The sequence below is a fragment of the Aotus nancymaae genome, unplaced genomic scaffold, assembly GCF_030222135.1.
Source record: "Aotus nancymaae isolate 86718 unplaced genomic scaffold, 86718_ANA_hifiasm-v0.15.2.pri h1tg000076l, whole genome shotgun sequence".
Lineage (NCBI taxonomy): Eukaryota > Metazoa > Chordata > Mammalia > Primates > Aotidae > Aotus > Aotus nancymaae.
The window spans coordinates 10,889,397-10,906,015 of NW_026988491.1; the positions used below are offsets into that span (position 1 = coordinate 10,889,397).

Genomic DNA, 16,619 nt, shown 5'->3' on the forward strand with positions numbered 1-16,619 from the left:
CACAATTTCAGAGGCTGCCTCCTCCAGGAAGCCTTCTCAGACTCCCCCAACCCTTCCCCCTGGGTTCCCAACATCTGTATCTGGTGGGAGACCATCAGCTATAAAGGAAACAAGGGCCCATGTTTCCTTTACCTCTATATTCCCAGCACCCAGCCCATGCCTTGTACCTAGAATAAGTTCTAAGGAGTCACTACCGAATGACTATGGATCTGATGGGTGGACATACAAAGGAAGAAAGGAACCCAACAGTTTCAAGTGGGCTGATGTCAAGAGTCCACTAGGCAAGATGACGGCCAGTCATCTAGCTACCTGCTTCCCCAGAAGGCAGTATTCAGGCAGGAACAGCAGTACCTGGATTCACACTGGGGGCAGGGTCTTTCCACCTGCTCTCCCTTAGGACCAACCACATTCATTCGAAAAGTGGCCAGTGGGGTTAAAGGTGAAGTCAGTAGCCACGGCAACACTGCTGACCCGGAAACCCCGCTGTGGGTTGCCAACTGCAGTACGGGAGGTCCCATTCTGCTGCAGCCCAACATTCTCTCTGCCCACTGAATGAATACTCAGCCACTGGCAAGGGTGGTGGCTTCAAGGACCAGCCCAACCACTCACCGCCAAGTGAGGAAACACAAGTCCGGGAGTGCAGGGCGTCTCCAAGGCCACAGAGAGTCAGGAGCTGACACACCCGAGTTTCAATCCCTGCACAGTATCCCCATCTGCAAAACTGAGGATAAGTTCCTACCTCATGGAAACAAGGGAAGAATTAAATGATAATCCATGTAAAAGCCCTAGCATGGCCAGGTGTGGGTACGGTGGTGGCCCACGCCTATAATCCCAGCACACTGAGAGGCCAAGGCAGGAGGATCACTTGAGGCCAGCAGAAGTTTTAGACCAACCTGGTGAGACTCCCATCTCCTTTTTTTTTTTTTTTTTTTAAGACAGGGTCTCACTCTTTTGCCCAGGATGGAGTGTAATGCCATGATCTTGGCTCACTGCAACCTCCAGCTCCCGAATTCAAGTGATTTCCCTGCCTCAGCCTCCCGAGTAGCTGGGATTACACACCCGCACCACCACTCGCAGCTAATTTTTGTATTTTTAGTAGAGACGGGTTTTCACCATGTTGGCCAGCCAGGCTGATCTCAAACTCCTGACCTCAGGTGATCCACCTGCTTTAGCTTCCCAAAATGCTACGATTATAGGCGTGAGTCACCACGCCCAGCCCATTTTTTAAAATGTAAGTTAAAATTTTTTTAATGAAACAACTTTAAATAAAATAATAATTTTTTAAAAGCATCAGCATGGTACCTAGTACATACAAGTGCTCTATAATTTTTTTTTTTTTTGAGATGGAGTTTCGCTCTTGTTGCCCAGGCTGCAGTGCAATAGCACAATCGCAGCTCACTGCAACCTCCGCCTCTCAGATTCAAGCAATTCTCCTGCCTCAGCCTCTCGAGTAGCTGGGAATACAGGTATGCACCACCGCACCCGGCTAATTTTGTATGTTTAGTAGAGACAGGGTTTTTCACCATGTTGGGTAGGTCTCAAACTCCTCACCTCAGGTGATCCACCCACCTTGGCCTCCCAAAGTACTGGGATTACAGGCGTGAGCCACCGCGCCGGGCCGATAAATTTTAATAATTATAATTAATAGCAAGGCTGGGATGTAGACCCAGATATCCTGATTTCTAGGCTGCAGCTCTTCCTCCCTTCCATGTCCACCTTCCCATCTTCCCTCCTCCTGCCAGGCAATCCTAGCCTCCAGAAACCTGGCTCAAGATGCTCAGATGTCTCCAGTGACTCAGGGCAGCATGGGCTTGCCTCAGTATCCCAACTCCTTATCCTTGGAGGATAACGCTGCTTGGTGGCAGGGATGGGCTGTTAGGCCTCCATCCCTGCTGAGCCACACCAAGCCAGCACAGTGCAGACCACACAGCTGGAGCTTAGGGAGTCTCTGCAGACTGACTGGGCAAAGGGCAACTCCCTTACACCCAATACTTGGATCTTAAATATAAAAAATAAAAGCTTTAAAATGCCTCCCTGCCACCACCTTTCTCCTCCCAGGGACTACTCCTTCAGTGTTTCATAAAACGAAGAGGTCACTAACTGGCATTCAAAAGCTTTTGGCTGTCCAGGCCTCCCCATCACAGGCTTAGAAGTGAAGATACCAGCTGGGCGCGGTGGCTCATGCCTGTAATCAATCCCAACACTTTGGGAGGCTGAGGCGGATCGATCACCTGAGGTCAGGAGTTTGAGACCAACCTGGCCAACATGGTGAAATCCTATCTCTACTAAAAACACAAAAATTAGCTGGGTGTGGTTGTGCATGCCTATAATCCCAACTACTTGGGAGGCTGAGGCAGGAGAATCGTTTATACCTGGGAGGCAGAGTCTGCAGTGACCCGAGATCATGCCACTGCATTCCAGCCTGGGCAACAGAGCGAGACTCCACCTCAAAAAAAAAAAAAAAAAAAAAAGAAGTGAAGACACCAGTGAGACTTGAACCTCATTTGTGCAACAAGGACTAGGAGCCGACTCTTACTGTTCCAGACATGGGGTTTCAGCCTGAGGACAGAAATGAAAGAAGACCCTGCCTTTGACACACAGGCCAGCGAGTTCTCAAATCTTCTCTGCCATTCTGGCTCAGTTAGATTAAGTCACCCAAACTGTCCCAAATGCCTCGTTCTTTATATTTATCAGACAGGAAGCTGCCTTCTCTAGCTCAATGACTTAATGTAAAACACAGGAAACGCAGTGGTTTTTGAACACAGACAACTCTAAATAAAGGTGCCTCTCTATTGCTTTGTAACAGTCTTTCTAAAAAGAAAAAACACTTAAACCAGCTCGGATCAGTGTGACGAGATGAACTGTACTGTTTGGGAAAATGATGCAAAAGTTGCAGGCATCAGAAACCCCAGCATCAATGCTGGGGGCGAGTTCCAGCAGGTTCCTCAGTCATCCTCATCACCACACCTTGTTATCAAGGGACAGTCTTGTTGGATAAATATGAAATCTTTAAAACTTGAAAATGTATTTCCTACTACCCAAGGAGGGATGATGTTGATGTTAGTATGAAGAAAAGGAGAAGCTGGGTGCTTCAAGGCAGGTGGATTGCTTGAGCTCAAGAGTTTGAGACGAGCCTGGGTAAATGGCAAAACTCAGTCTCTACCAAAAAAGAAAGAAAATTAGCCAGGTGTGTTGGTGCATGCCTGTGGTCCCAGCTACTCAGGTGGCTGAGGTGGGAGGAACACTTCAGACGGAGGCCGAGGCTGTAGTGAGTTGTTACTGCACCACCACATTCCAGCCTGGGCAACAAAGCAAGACACTATCTCTAAAAAAAAGAAGAGGCTGGGTGCAGTGGCTCACGCCTGTAATCCCAGCACTTTGGGAGGCCAAAGGGGGTGGATCATGAGGTCAAGAGTTCAAGACCAACCTGCCCAAGATGGTGAAACCCCGTCTCTACCAGAAAAAAAAAAAAAATATTAGCCGGGTGTGGTGCCAGGCGCCTTGTCATCTCAGCTACTCAGGGGGCTGAGGCACAGAACTGCCTGAACCCGGGAGGCGGAGGTTGCGGTGAGCCGAGATAGAGCCACTGCACTCCAGCCTGGTCAACAAGAGCAAAATTCCGTCTCAAAAAAAAAAAAAAAAGACGAGGCAGAGGAGGGGGGAAGAGGAGGTACAGACCACTTCACATCCATTTATAATGCTAAGAAAGAGGCTTCTCCATGGTGCAGATGGGAAAACTAAGGCGAGCAGCAGGAGAAAAGGCAGGTGGTCTGGTCACAGCTCTGCCTGACCCCAAACCCTTGCTTTGTCCCTTCTCCCATGCATTTTGTGTTGAAAATACAACAAATTATCGCCCAAGACATTAAGTGACCCAAAGTTACTAGAAATCAGGGCTGGCTGAGGGCAGTGGACAGCAGTGTGGCTTTCTGAGTGGCCCACCCTGCTACCTGGCACCACTCCACGTGAAATATTGATTTTTCGAGCTGTGGGAACTTTCAGCCCAAGTGGTCACGTCCAGCTGGAAGAAGTTCAGAGAAACCCAAAACACTTCCCACCCCATTCCTTAACCCTAGTGCCCCCTCACCAAAAAACAAACAAAAAAGACGAAGAAAGTAGAATAGACTCTTAAGGAAAGATTAAAGGAGCTAAGTATGTGTTGCTTGGCTAAACAGGGCAGAAACATTAAAAAAAGGGAGACTCACCATTTAGAAAACACGTTTAAATGAAGCCTCCTGATTTGGAAGGCACCGGGGATGAGTGAAACCAGGGGCCAAGGTTTTCTACTGATTCACTGAATGAGCTTGGGCAAATCACCCTTTCTCTAATTAGAAAAATATATATATTATTTTAAATATTCCCAAGATTTCTTCCAGCCAGGCATTCTATAATTCTAAATTCAGTCAGGAGGGTTTTCATTTCATTATTGTTGCTGTTTCTTTTAAGCAAGGGATCATTTCAAATTAGAGTTAAAATGAAAGAAGAAAGGCTCTTCTTTCTAAGACCCATGTTCCCAAAATGTAAATGTCCTTTTGGTGAGTGGCAACCTACTAAAAGAGATTAGCTTTGAGCTCCTCCAACACATTAAAAATTGTACAGAGAGGCCAGGCGCAGTGGCTCATGCTTATAATCCCAGCACTTTGGGAGGCCAAGATGGGCAGATCACCTGAGATCAGGAGTTCGAGAACAGCCTGACCAACATGGAGAAATCCCATCTCTACTAAAAATACAAAAAAAAAAAAAAAAAAAAATTAGCCAGGCATGGTGGCGCATGCCTGTAATCCCAGCTACTTGGGAGGCTGAGGCAGGAAAATTGCTTGACTCCTAGAGGCAGAGGTTGAGGTGAGCCGAGATAGAGTCATGGCACTCCAGCCTGGGCAACAAGAGTGAGACTCCATCTCAAAAAAAAAAAAAATGGGCCGGGCACGGTGGCTCAAGCCTGTAATCCCAGCACTTTGGGAGGCCGAGGCGGGTGGATCACGAGGTCAAGAGATCGAGACCATCCTGATCAACATGGTGAAACCCCGTCTCTACTAATACAAAAAACTAGCTGGGCATGGTGGCGCGTGCCTGTAATCCAGCTACTCAGGAGGCTGAGGCAGGAGAATTGCCTGAACCCAGGAGGCGGAGGTTGCAGTGAGCCGAGATCGCGCCATTGCACTCCAGCCTGGGTAACGAGCGAAACTCCGTCTCAAAAAAAAAAAAAAAAAAATGTACAGAGACGCATCATGCTGGCCCAAGAAGGTGAGAGAGGGACCTCCCTGAGAAGCTGCCTTTCTCCTCTGGGACACACCATAAGGACAATAAGGGCCTCTGAGAGGTACCAAGGAAGTGACACCAGGGTGGAGGAGATCAGCTACCTGTAACCGCACTACAGGCCTCAGCCCAACCTGCGTGGCAGGAAGCCACACCCTTCCAGAAAGCCCCATAAGGCTCCCTCCAGCCACAGCAGGAGGGTCCCGGCTTAGAGATGCAGACAGCCACTGAGGGACTCCCAGCTGGTCCGGCCCTCGGCAGAAGGCCAGCCAAGGGCCTTCTCTGGGGACACCTGCCTGGGTGCTGAATCATCTCAGGCTTGAGAAGCTAGTCGTGGGAATGGGAACCTGAGTAATTCCAACAGAAGCCTGCCTAGGTTACTTTTTAAAAAGACATGCCTCTGAGTGGGCAGCTCCCCTCCTGCCTCCCAAATATTTATGCCATCTAAGCACAAGGGACAGGAGGCTGGGTACAGATACAGGCCGCCTGCCCGTGCAGTGGCGGTCCCATTTTAGAGCCAGGCTCACAGCGTGTACTCATGTGTGACTCATGACATTCCCCCAGGAGGCCTGGAGGCTGCTTTGCAGGACCTCAGGACCCTGATGGGGTCTTCCAGACCTCAGTCATGAAAGGAGTCAACCGAGCGCAGCAGCGCCGGTAGCTCCTCCAGAGCCCACACCATCCAAGGCGAAAGACAGACGTCCTTGAGAGGGGGTCAGGGACCTCCAATTCAAAACACTCCCTGATCATATTTTCTCAAGAATTTGGGCTTTTCCAGTGTTTTTATACATAAAAATCACAGGCCAGATGTCTCAGGGGAAATTAGGGACAAAGTGGGAAGGGGCATACTAGTGGATACAATGACTCCAAGTTAAAAAAGAAGGCCAGGTGGCCGAGCGAAGTGGCTCACGCCTGTAATCCCAGCACTTTGGAAGGCTGAGCCGGGTGGATCACCTGAGGTCAGGAGTTTGAGATCAGCCTGGCCAATATGGAGAAACCCTGTTTCTACTAAAGATACAAAAATTAGCTAGGTGTGGTGACAGGTGCCTGTAATTCCAGCTACTCAGGAGAGTGAGGCAGGAGAATCACTGGAACCTGAGAGGCAGAGGTTGCAGTGAACAGATTGCACCACTGCACTCCAGCCCGGGCAACAGAGTGAGACTGTCTCAAAAAAAAAAAAAAGGACAGGTATGTGAGGACCTGGGTTGGGCTTCAGGTTGGGGTAAGCTCCCCAGGACAAGATAGCTTATGATTTGGAGCCTAGCAAATTATGGAAACCTTGCAAGAGGGTATCCCAAAATGCTTTCCAGACATACATGCAGGATTTCTCCTCTCATACAGCAAAGAAAAAGCAAAATTATCTCCATTTTCCAGAATATGAGGAAGTGGATCAGAAGGGACTTCAATTTAAGGGGTTACTCTAGTGATGTGACATCATGGGAAGAAAGCAGGACCCAAAGGTTTCAAGCACAAAGACCCTTCCCTCCTTCCTTGTACAAGATAGGCATTCAATATGTAACATGGAACCTAAAGCAATGCACTTTAAAGTTGAGAACTACAGACTGGCCAGCTGGACCCCCTTATTTTTAGAGGTAAGAAAATTAAGAACTGGCTGAATTTTCTATTCTTTAAGGACATCATGGCCGGGCGCAGTTGCTCATGCCTGTAATCCCGACACTTTGGGAAGAAGAAGTGGGTAGATTACCTGAGGTCAGGGGTTCAGGACCAGCCTGGACAACATGGTGAAACCCCCGCCTCTACTGAAAATATTTAAAAATTTAGCTGGGTGTAGTGGCGCACGCTTGTAATCCCAGCTACTCAGGAGGCTGAGGCAGGAGAATTGTTTGCACCTAGGAGGCAAAGGTTGCACTGAGCCAAGATTGTTATGGATTGGCCTCATTTTTCAAAGGGCTGCAAGGATTTCTACTGTACAGCTATGCCATGATTTAGTTGGCCTTTTTAATAAACAACCTGTTTCCTGTCATTTTCTATGTCAATGCTGCAATGAATATTCTCAGACATTTCCTTTAGCACATTTGAGTTTATCTGTGAGATAAATTCCTAGAATGCAGGCAGAAGGACTATGCTTTGACAGATATTGCCAAATAACCTTCTTTTTGTTGTTTAACGCGATAGAATCTCCCTACATTGCCCAGGTTGATCTCAAACTCCTGGGCTCAAGTATTCCTCCCCGACTCGGCCTCCCAAAGTGCTGGGATTACTGGTGTTAGCCACCATGCCTAGGCCAAAATGACCATCTAAAAACAGGGTTATACAATATACGCTCCCATCAATAAGGTACAAGAGTGCTGGCCAGGCACGATGGCTCACACCTGTAATCCCAGCACTCTGGTAGGCCGAGGCGGGCAGATCACCTGAGGTCAGGAGTTCAACACCAGCCTGGCCAATATGGTGAAATCTGGTCTCTATTAAAAATGCAAAAATTAGCCAGGTGTGGTGACAGGAGCCTGTAATCTCAGCTATTTGGGAGGTTGAGGCAGGAGAATGGCTTGAACCCGGGAGGTAGAGGCTACAGTAAGCTGAGATTGTGCCACTGCACTCCAGCCTGGGAAACAGAGCAAGACTCCATCTCAAAAAAAAAAAAAAAAGAGTACATAGGAAATTAAAATTACTTAATTTTGCAGGATGCGGTAGCTCATGCCTGCAATTCCAGCACTTTGGGAGGCCAAGGTGGGTGGATCACCTGAGGTCAGGAGACCAGCCTGGCCAACATGGTGAAACCCCATCTCTACTAAAAATACAAAATTTTCAGAATACTGAAGAGATAAAAAAAAAAATACAAAAATTAGCTGGGTATGGTGGTACACCCCTGTAATCCCAGCTACTCAGGAGGCTGAGGTGGGAAAATTGCTTGAACCCAGGAGGCGGAGGCTGCAGTGAGCCAAGAGCTTATGGGGCATTCTAGCCTGGGCAACAGAGTAAGAACCCATCTAAAATAAATAAATAAATAAATAAATAAATTTACTTCTTAATTTTTCAGTTTCTCAGGTACTCCCACACATAACTTGTGGGCACATAAGCTGGTATGATGTCTTTTTAGGGAGATACGGCACCTCCTAGGAAATCAAACCTTCTGGTCAGGTGCAATATTTCACACCTGTAATCCCAGCACTCTGGGAGGCTGAGGCAGGAAAGTCGATTGAGCCCAGGAGTCTGAGACTAGCCTGGGCAACACAGCAAGATCCCATCCCTACAAAAAACACAAAAAGTAGCCAGGGGTAGTGGTGTGCACTTGTAGTCCTGCCTACTTAAGAGGCTGAGGCAGGAGAACTGCTTGAGCCTAGGAATTTAAGGCTGCAGTGAGTTATGATCATGCTACTGCACGACAGCCTGGGCAACAGAGCAAGACCTGCTTCAAAACTAAATCAAAAACAAAAAGGAAATCAAACCTTCCCTTGCCCAGAGCCAGAGTTGGAAGCAAGGTCTCCAGTCACCCAAGTGCAGTCCTCTTCCTGTATAGCCCTTTGGCTATCTCCTAGACCACGGGAAACCATGTGTTGGAACTAAAACCACAGTCTGCACACCTTCTGGCCCAGCCAGGGCCCTGTGAAGAGGTTACTCAGCACAAGTTCATCACCAAGTGCATCCAAAAGTATCAGCAGATGGGCCTCAGAGCCACCTGCGTATTCACCACTTGGGTGTCACAGTCCACAAGCACAATACATGCATGCCTTGTACTGCATAGGGATAGAAAGAACACCAAGCTAGAAGCCAGGAAAACAATCTATCCCCCACCCTCACCCCCACCCCTTCAACCTGATAACCCAGGGAGTTAAGACTGATCAATTATATTTAAAAAAAAAAAAAAAAAAAGGGCCGGGCACGGTGGCTCACGCCTGTAATCCCAGCACTTTGGGAGGCCAAGGCGGGTGGATCACGAGGTCAAGAGATCGAGACCATCCTGGTCAACATGGTGAAACCCCGTCTCTACTAAAAATACAAAAAATTAGCTGGGCATGGTGGTGCGTGCCTGTAATCCCAGCTACTCAGGAGGTTGAGGCAGGAGAATTGCCTGAACCCAGGAGGCAGAGGTTGCGGTGAGCCGAGATCACGCCATTGCACTCCAGCCTGGGTAACAAGAGCGAAACTCCGTCTCAAAAAAAAAAAAAAAAAAAAAAAGGTCGGGGGGCGGGCCAGGTGCCATTGCTCACACCCATAATCCCAACAGTTTGAGAGGCCAGATGGGTGGATCACCTGAGGTCAGGCGTTTGAGAGAAGCCTGGCCAACATGGTAAAACACCGTCTCTACTAAAAATACAAAAAAATTAGCCAGGCGTGGTGGCGGGTGCCTGTAGTCCCAGGTATTCAGGAGGCTGAGGCACAATAATTGCTTAAACCCAGGAGGCAGAGGTTGCAGTAAGCTGAGATCGTGCCACGCACTCCAGGCTAGGTGACAGAGTAAGACCCTGTCTCAAAAAAACAGAAAGGGTAGGGGACCAGGCATGGTGGCTCACGCCTGTTATCCTAGCACTTTGGGAGGCCAAAGTGGGTGGATCATTTGATGTCAGAAGTTCAAGACCAGCCTGGCCAACATGGTGAAACATCAACTCTATTAAAAATACAAAAATTAGCTGGGTGTGGTAGCAGGCACCTGTAATCCCAGCTACTCGGGTACTCAGGAGGCTGAGGCAGAAGAATCACTTGAACCTAGGGGACAGAGGTTGCAGCGAACTGAGATCGTGCCACTGCACTCTAGCCTAGGCAACAGAGACTCCGTCTCAAAAAAAAAAAAAGAAAACAAAACATATACAAGCCAGGCATGGTGGCTCAGGCCTGTAATTCCAGCACTGTGGGAGGAGGACATAGGTGGATCACCTGAGGTCAGGAGACCGAGACCAGCCTGGCCAACATGGTGAAACCTGGTCTCTACTAAAAACAAAAAATTAGCAGGATGTGATGGTGGGCACCTGTAATCCCAGCTACTCAGGAGGCTGAGGCAGGAGAATTGCTTGAACCTGGGAGGAGGAGGTTGCAGTGAGCTGAGATCCCACCATTGCATTCCAGCCTGGGCAAAAGAGCAAGACTCTGTCTCAAAAAAAAACCATACATATATACACACACACACACACACACACACACATATATTTATTATATATATTACATTTATATATAATAAATGCATATATTAATATATACATATACAAGTTATAGACACATATACATATACACATATATTGTATATTACATGTTATATATGTTACATGTATATTACATATATATTATACATACAGCCAGTACATCTTAGGCTGTATACATACATTATTTCTTTCAGTTAACACATCTAACCCCGCAGAGTAGTATCTTGATTCCCATATTACACATAAGCACATTAAGGCAACAAGGCTATATGACTTGCCTAAGGTCACAAAGCTAGTAAGTGGCAGGGTCAGGATTTGAACTCTGCCTGTTTCCAAAGCTCATGTCTCTCCACTACCCCACTCTTCCCAGCTCTAACAATGGGATTCAGTAAGCCACAGGAGCAGCACTACCAGGGCTGCATTCTTTTGTCAGCAGAGGACTCCAGCCCAGGGTCTCAGCACATCAAGGGTTAAGGCTGAGAGGCAGTGACTCTCTGGGGCTGCACAAAGGGAAATGTACTTCCTGCCCCAGCAGGCAGAGATGCTGTTTTATGCTCAGTAAATTAGGTCGTTTGTTTAATTAAGACGACACACAGATTTTGTTATTCTAAATATTTTTGGAACATGATGCTTAGGAGGAAGCTGTCAAGACATAGATTTTTTTTTTCCTTTGCTTTGGGTTTCTCTTTCTCCCCCTCCAAGAGAAGGGTAGGGCCAGGCTCGGAGGAAAACAACAGCCAGCCCCTCAGCTCCTTTTGAAATAAAGATGTCAAGCTGGTAAGGGGTGTCTTAAGTACTTTACTGAAGGATTAGCTAGAAGAGGAAGTCAAGGAAGCACAGCCAGCCTGGTTTCTAGCAACACCCTACCAGGCTACACAACAATGCTGCATTTTTTGAGTGTGTTTTTCTTCTTTTAAAGAGCTAACACATCCTTGTTTTGTTTTTTTTTCTGGAGCAAGAGCGGGCAAAAGACAGGCTGTGATTAACATGCGTCCTTCATCCTACAAGAGAGAAGCTGTCCCATCTCCAACCCCTTAGGTTAAAAAGTTTAAAAATAAAAGCAAGAAAGCCAGGGCCCTGATCCTCCCTCTCCTCTACCCTCCCGGACCTTTCAGATGAGCAGCCCCACAGAATGCTGCTCTTCTCTCCAGGGCTGGAGAACTCCCCAAACAGAGTCTGCCAACGCCCGGCTCTCCAGACACCTGGATCTGCCCACCTATACTGCCAGGGCTTGCTGAGCGTGAAGAATGAAGCTCTTTGGTGTCTCCCCACAGTCATGGAGGGCACAGTGGCTCTTAAATTACACTGAGAAATCTCTCCATGTTTTTAATTATCCCCCAATTACCCACTAAGAGGCTCCTCACTTTCTAACACCGCGTGCTTGCCTCAGTTTGCCAAACCTGCAATGTGCTGCTCCCTCATAGCAACTTCCTCCTTGTCCCAGAGAAGTGGCCCCTCTCAGCCTTGAAATTCCTCGAGTCCTTTGTCTATGGCATGCCTGGGAAACACATCACAGGCTGCCTTTGTATTTCACTCGTTCTGCCACTTTCCCCTTGAGGACTGTAAACTCCCCAAGGGCAGAGGCAGGGCCCCGGGATTTCACAGGGCAATCTGGCTCCCTTCTCCCAATCTCCATGACTCACGGTACCTTTCCGGGGTCCCTGTCATCTCCACCTCACGATAGACTCATCTACAGATTTGTCTCAGTTCTCTTCTAAGTGCCCATGGGCACGGGCCAGGTCTTACTCAACCTCCCACCCCCCACCACCTGGCAGAGTCCCTGGCACAGAAAGGCCAGTTAAATATTTGCTCAATTACACATCTGTGTCCCCTTCCCCCCACACAGCAGCCTTGTATATAAACTGACTATTATTAATTGAGTGATTGTCTCAACAGGCCTCCCTCCTTACCCAAAAAGGGACTCCTAAGCCATCAGGTGAGGTGATCAGCCCTGGCCCAGACAGTGGAGTTAGAATGGCCACAGTGTTGCCCCGCGTGGAGAGGGAGCTAAGGCTCTCTTCCCTTTCCACAGTTACTCAACAGTTACTTTGAAATCCTGTTAAGCCCAGAAAAGGGCGCAGTGAACCGAGAAGTGGCTGGGCCTCTCAGCTGCCCGGTGGAGAGAGCCGCCAGTCTCCAAGACCTGGGGCTTCCCAAGGAGTCTTCTCCCCACACCGGATGGGTGGGGCCGCGCGCTCACCCTGCCCACCCCTCCACCTCAGGACAGCCGGCAAGCTAGTGCTGGGGGTGCTCCATGTCAGTTTGAAACAGCGGGGCTTCACAGGAGGAATAGGGGTGCCGCGGTCCTGTGTCCTGGGCGTGGCCCCAGAACAGGATGGGGTGAGGACCCCAGCACAGGGAAGCGGGTGCGGGGAGTGGAGAATCGAAAACTCCGATCTGGCTCAAACACGAAACAAGCAATCGCTCAGGCCTGGTGGTAACGGCAGGGCCAGCTGCCCCCGCGCCCCGCTCGGGCGGGACGGCCCCTGGGTGCGGTGGAATCAGGTGCACGCCCGGGAGGCCCCGACGGCTGCCGCATTCCGGGCCTTCCTCCCGGGGGGAACAGACGTTGGAGGTCGAGGGCTGGAGCAGGGGCTGGGGTGGCCCTTCCTGCCTCGCGCCCGGGTCCCCGCCGGGTCCCCCTTGTCCGGGCAGCCCCCGCACCTTCCCCCGGGCCCTCCCCGGCCGGCCCGACCGCAGCGGGCGAATGAGGAAGTCGGCCGCGGAGGCGGAAACCCGGCCGGGTGCAAGGTCTGCGGCGGGACGGGCCGACTCTGACTCAGGAGGACGCCCTGACAGCTGCCAAACGGTGCCCGCTGCCCGTTACCTCCGTGCCTCCGACGCCGGGAACTTCCACGGGAGCAGCTGCCCCGGGCTCCCAACCCGTGCGGCTGCGTCCCGGGGGCCGCGGCTACAGAGCGGGTTAAAAAGTTTGCCCGAGTCGGGCCTGGGCAAGGCGAGGCGAGGGCGGGGCGCGTGCCCCAGCGGCAGGGGGAGGTCGGCTCCGGTGCCCAGTCCCGGGAACGCGCCGGGGGGCACGGGGGGGCGCCGGGGAGCACCGGGTCCCGGGGCTGCCCCTGCACCCCGAGGCCTCGCAGCCGGCGGCGCCCTCCCCGAGCGCCCGCGCGGGGGTCCCGGTGCCCCTGGGCAGGATGCGGTGCCGGGCCCCGGTCGCCGGCGTTCGCACCCGCCCACGAGGGTGGCGGGCCGCACCGAGGCCAAGAACCACAAGTCTACCCGGCGGCCGCGGGTCTCGCCCCCGCCCGCCTGCCCGGGGCGGGACCGCGGTGGGGCTCGCTCACCTGAACCTGGATCTGCCCGGGGAACAGGCGCTGCTTCTCCTGAGACGACTTTCTCGAGAGCTCGGGCGGCGGCCGGGTGGGGCAAGCGCACGAGGCGGGAGCTGCAGCAGGTCAGCCTCGCTCAGACTTCCGTGCCCTGCCCAGGAACCGCGGTGATCTGCGCGCCTCACCGCACCCAGCTCAGCTCCTCGCCGCCTTCCCGCCCCGCCCTCGCAGCCGCGGGCCCATTCCCAGCCAGGAGCCGGCTCCGGGGCGGTGCCTGGGGAACTATCCCGCCCCGCTTCCTGCTTCACCCACTGCAGACCGCGCCTGGTCTTGATGGGCAGACATGTTGGCCTGTGGAAACGGGGGATGGGCGGAGCCTCTGCGGCCAGAGGGGTGGAGATTCATCCTCCTTTTTCGCCCCCACCTCCGCCCGCTCCACCTTCCCCCGCGCTTCCTAGGCGGGAGCTCCGCCCCCTGAGGCGGGTCCAACGGACAGCCAGGTTCTAGGACAAGGATTGACACAGAGGGAATCCAATCAGGAGGCGGCGACTCGGGGCGCGGAGAGCTCCGGACCGGGGTTTTGGTGCCTTGCCTGGGCCGGGCGAGGCCGGGCGGGAGCCTACTGGGAAGGTCTGGAACTCTGACACCCCCGCCCCGCGAGCTGTGCTCTGAGACTCCTGTCGTCCCACCAGAAGGACAGATATTAAGTACCATATATGGGAAAAGCGCTATTTTACATAATTATGATGCCTGTGGGAGCGGGCATGGACTCAGCCCTGCATTCCTTTGTGGGCGTCCTGAGTTCGATTCCTGACCCTGCCTCTTTGGATTTAGCACGCTGCTGCCTTTCAGCCTCCAAATCTTTGCTCTGGCTGTTCTCTCTGTCTGGAATAATACCCTTCTGAGCCTCTCTTCACTCCATGTCATTAACTCGCATACATCCTCTCAAGTACTTGTTAGAAATTGCACTTGTTTGTTACCGTCCACTACAAGAGGGGACAAATGTTTTCATTTTTAAATGAAAAATATTTTGATCCATTTGGAATTTATTTTTGGAATAAATTTATTTTAAAATTTATTTATTAGTGAGGAAGAAACCTAACATAATTTTTGTAATAGCCATTTATCCAAACTCTATTTTCCCCACTGATTTTATTTGGCACCTCCATTGCCTATTGAACTATTTTATACTTGAAGCTGTTTCTGACTTGGATACATTGATCTTTCTGTGTGCACCTGTGCCAATCCCACAATGCTTTAATGATGATAGCTTTATAATACATTCTATATCTATGAGGGCAAATTTTTCATCATTACTCTCTTACTGGAATGTTCTTGCTATCATGACAAAACCATTCTTCCAAATTAACTTTAGAAGAAAAAAAAAAAAACTATGTTCTAAAGGCAAAAGAAAGCTGGGAAAAAAAGATTTTGCAAGTCTGTGACAAAGAATTACTATCAGCAATATATAAAGATCTCTTCCCAGTTGATGAGAAAAACCTCAAAGACTCCAAAATAAACATGGCCAAAAACAGGAACAGGTGACTTTAAAGAAGAATTATAAATGGCCAATAATTATTTTTAAAAGTCATCAGAATGCAAACAAAACAACATAGAATGCTATTTTTCACCTATTTCATTCAAAAAATTAAAAAGAATTAAAATGCCCAATATTGGTCAGGTTTATAGATACAGATGAGAAAGTATATTGATAAAAAAAAAAAAGAGAGATAAAGTATATTGATCAATTCTGAGAATTCATCTGAAAAGACATTAGAAAAGTACGCAGATATGAACTTTAAAGTTCTTTGCAACATTGTTTATAGTCACTAAATGTTAGAAATAAATGTACAATATATTAGGAGATTGAATACATTGTGATACACTGTGATATATTCATAGGTCAAAAAGTACCAAAAAAGGTCATTAAAATTTTTATGTAATCCCAGCACTTTGGGAGGCTGAGGCGGGTGGATCACCTCGGAGTTCAAAACCAGCCTGTCCAACATGGCGAAACCTCATCTCTAAAATATAAAAATTAAAAATTTAAATTTAAATTAAAAAAAAAATTTTATGTAGATTTGTATTTGCTGAGTGAAAATATACTAAGTGGCCAGATGCAATGGCTCATGCCTGTAGTCCTAGCACTTTGGGAGGTCAAAGGGAGAGGACTGCTTGAGCCCAGGAATTCAAGACCAGCCTGGGCAACATGGCGAAATCCGATCTCTACAAAAAATACAAAAATTAGACGCCCACGGTGGCACAGATCTGTATGTCCAGTTACCTCGGAAACTTAGGGAGAATTGCTTGAGCCTGGGATGTTGAGGCTACAGTGAGCCTTGATCGCACCACTGCACTCCAGCCTGGGCAAGGGAGTGAGACCCTGTCTCAGAAAAGAAAAGAAAAAAGAGCCGGGCGCAGTGGCTCACGCCTATAATCCCAGCACTTTGGGAGGCTGAGGCGGGTGGATCACGAGGTCAAGAGATCGAGACCATCCTGGTCAACAAGGTGAAACCCCGTCTCTACTAAAAAATACAAAAATTAGCTGGGCATGGTGGCGCAGGCCTGTAGTCCCAGCTACTCGGGAGGCTGAGGCAGGAGAATTGTTTGAACCCAGGAGGCGGAGGTTGCGGTGAGCCGAGATCGCGCCATTGCACTCCAGCCTGGGTAACGACTGAAACTCCGTCTCAAAAAAAAAAAAAAGAAAAAAGAAAATCTAAGTGAAGACAAGCAAATTATAAAATGCTCTTACAATATGGCTTTGTCCTGGAGCAGTCACTCACACCTGTAATCCCAGCACTTTGGGAGGCCAAGGCAGGTGGACTGCTTGAGCTCAGGAGTTGGAAAAAAAAAATGGCTCACATCTGTAATCTCAGCACTTTGGGAGGCCGAGGCGGGTGGATCACGAGGTCAAGAGATCGAGACCATCCTGGTCAACATGGTGAAACCCCGTCTCGACTAATACAAAAAATTAGCTGGG

The 16,619-nt window shown here is 49.6% G+C and overlaps 1 protein-coding gene across 1 annotated transcript in view; it reads right to left on the reverse strand.

Moving 5' to 3' along the window:
- MYH9 (myosin heavy chain 9) overlaps nt 1–13,819 on the reverse strand; it is a 116,070-nt gene extending 102,251 nt beyond the window's left edge. Inside the window, exon 1 of the mRNA XM_021676246.2 lies at nt 13,655–13,819. The gene's annotated coding sequence lies outside the window, so the exon portion shown is untranslated. The remainder of the gene's footprint in view (nt 1–13,654) is intronic.
- Nucleotides 13,820–16,619: the final 2,800 nt, after the last annotated feature.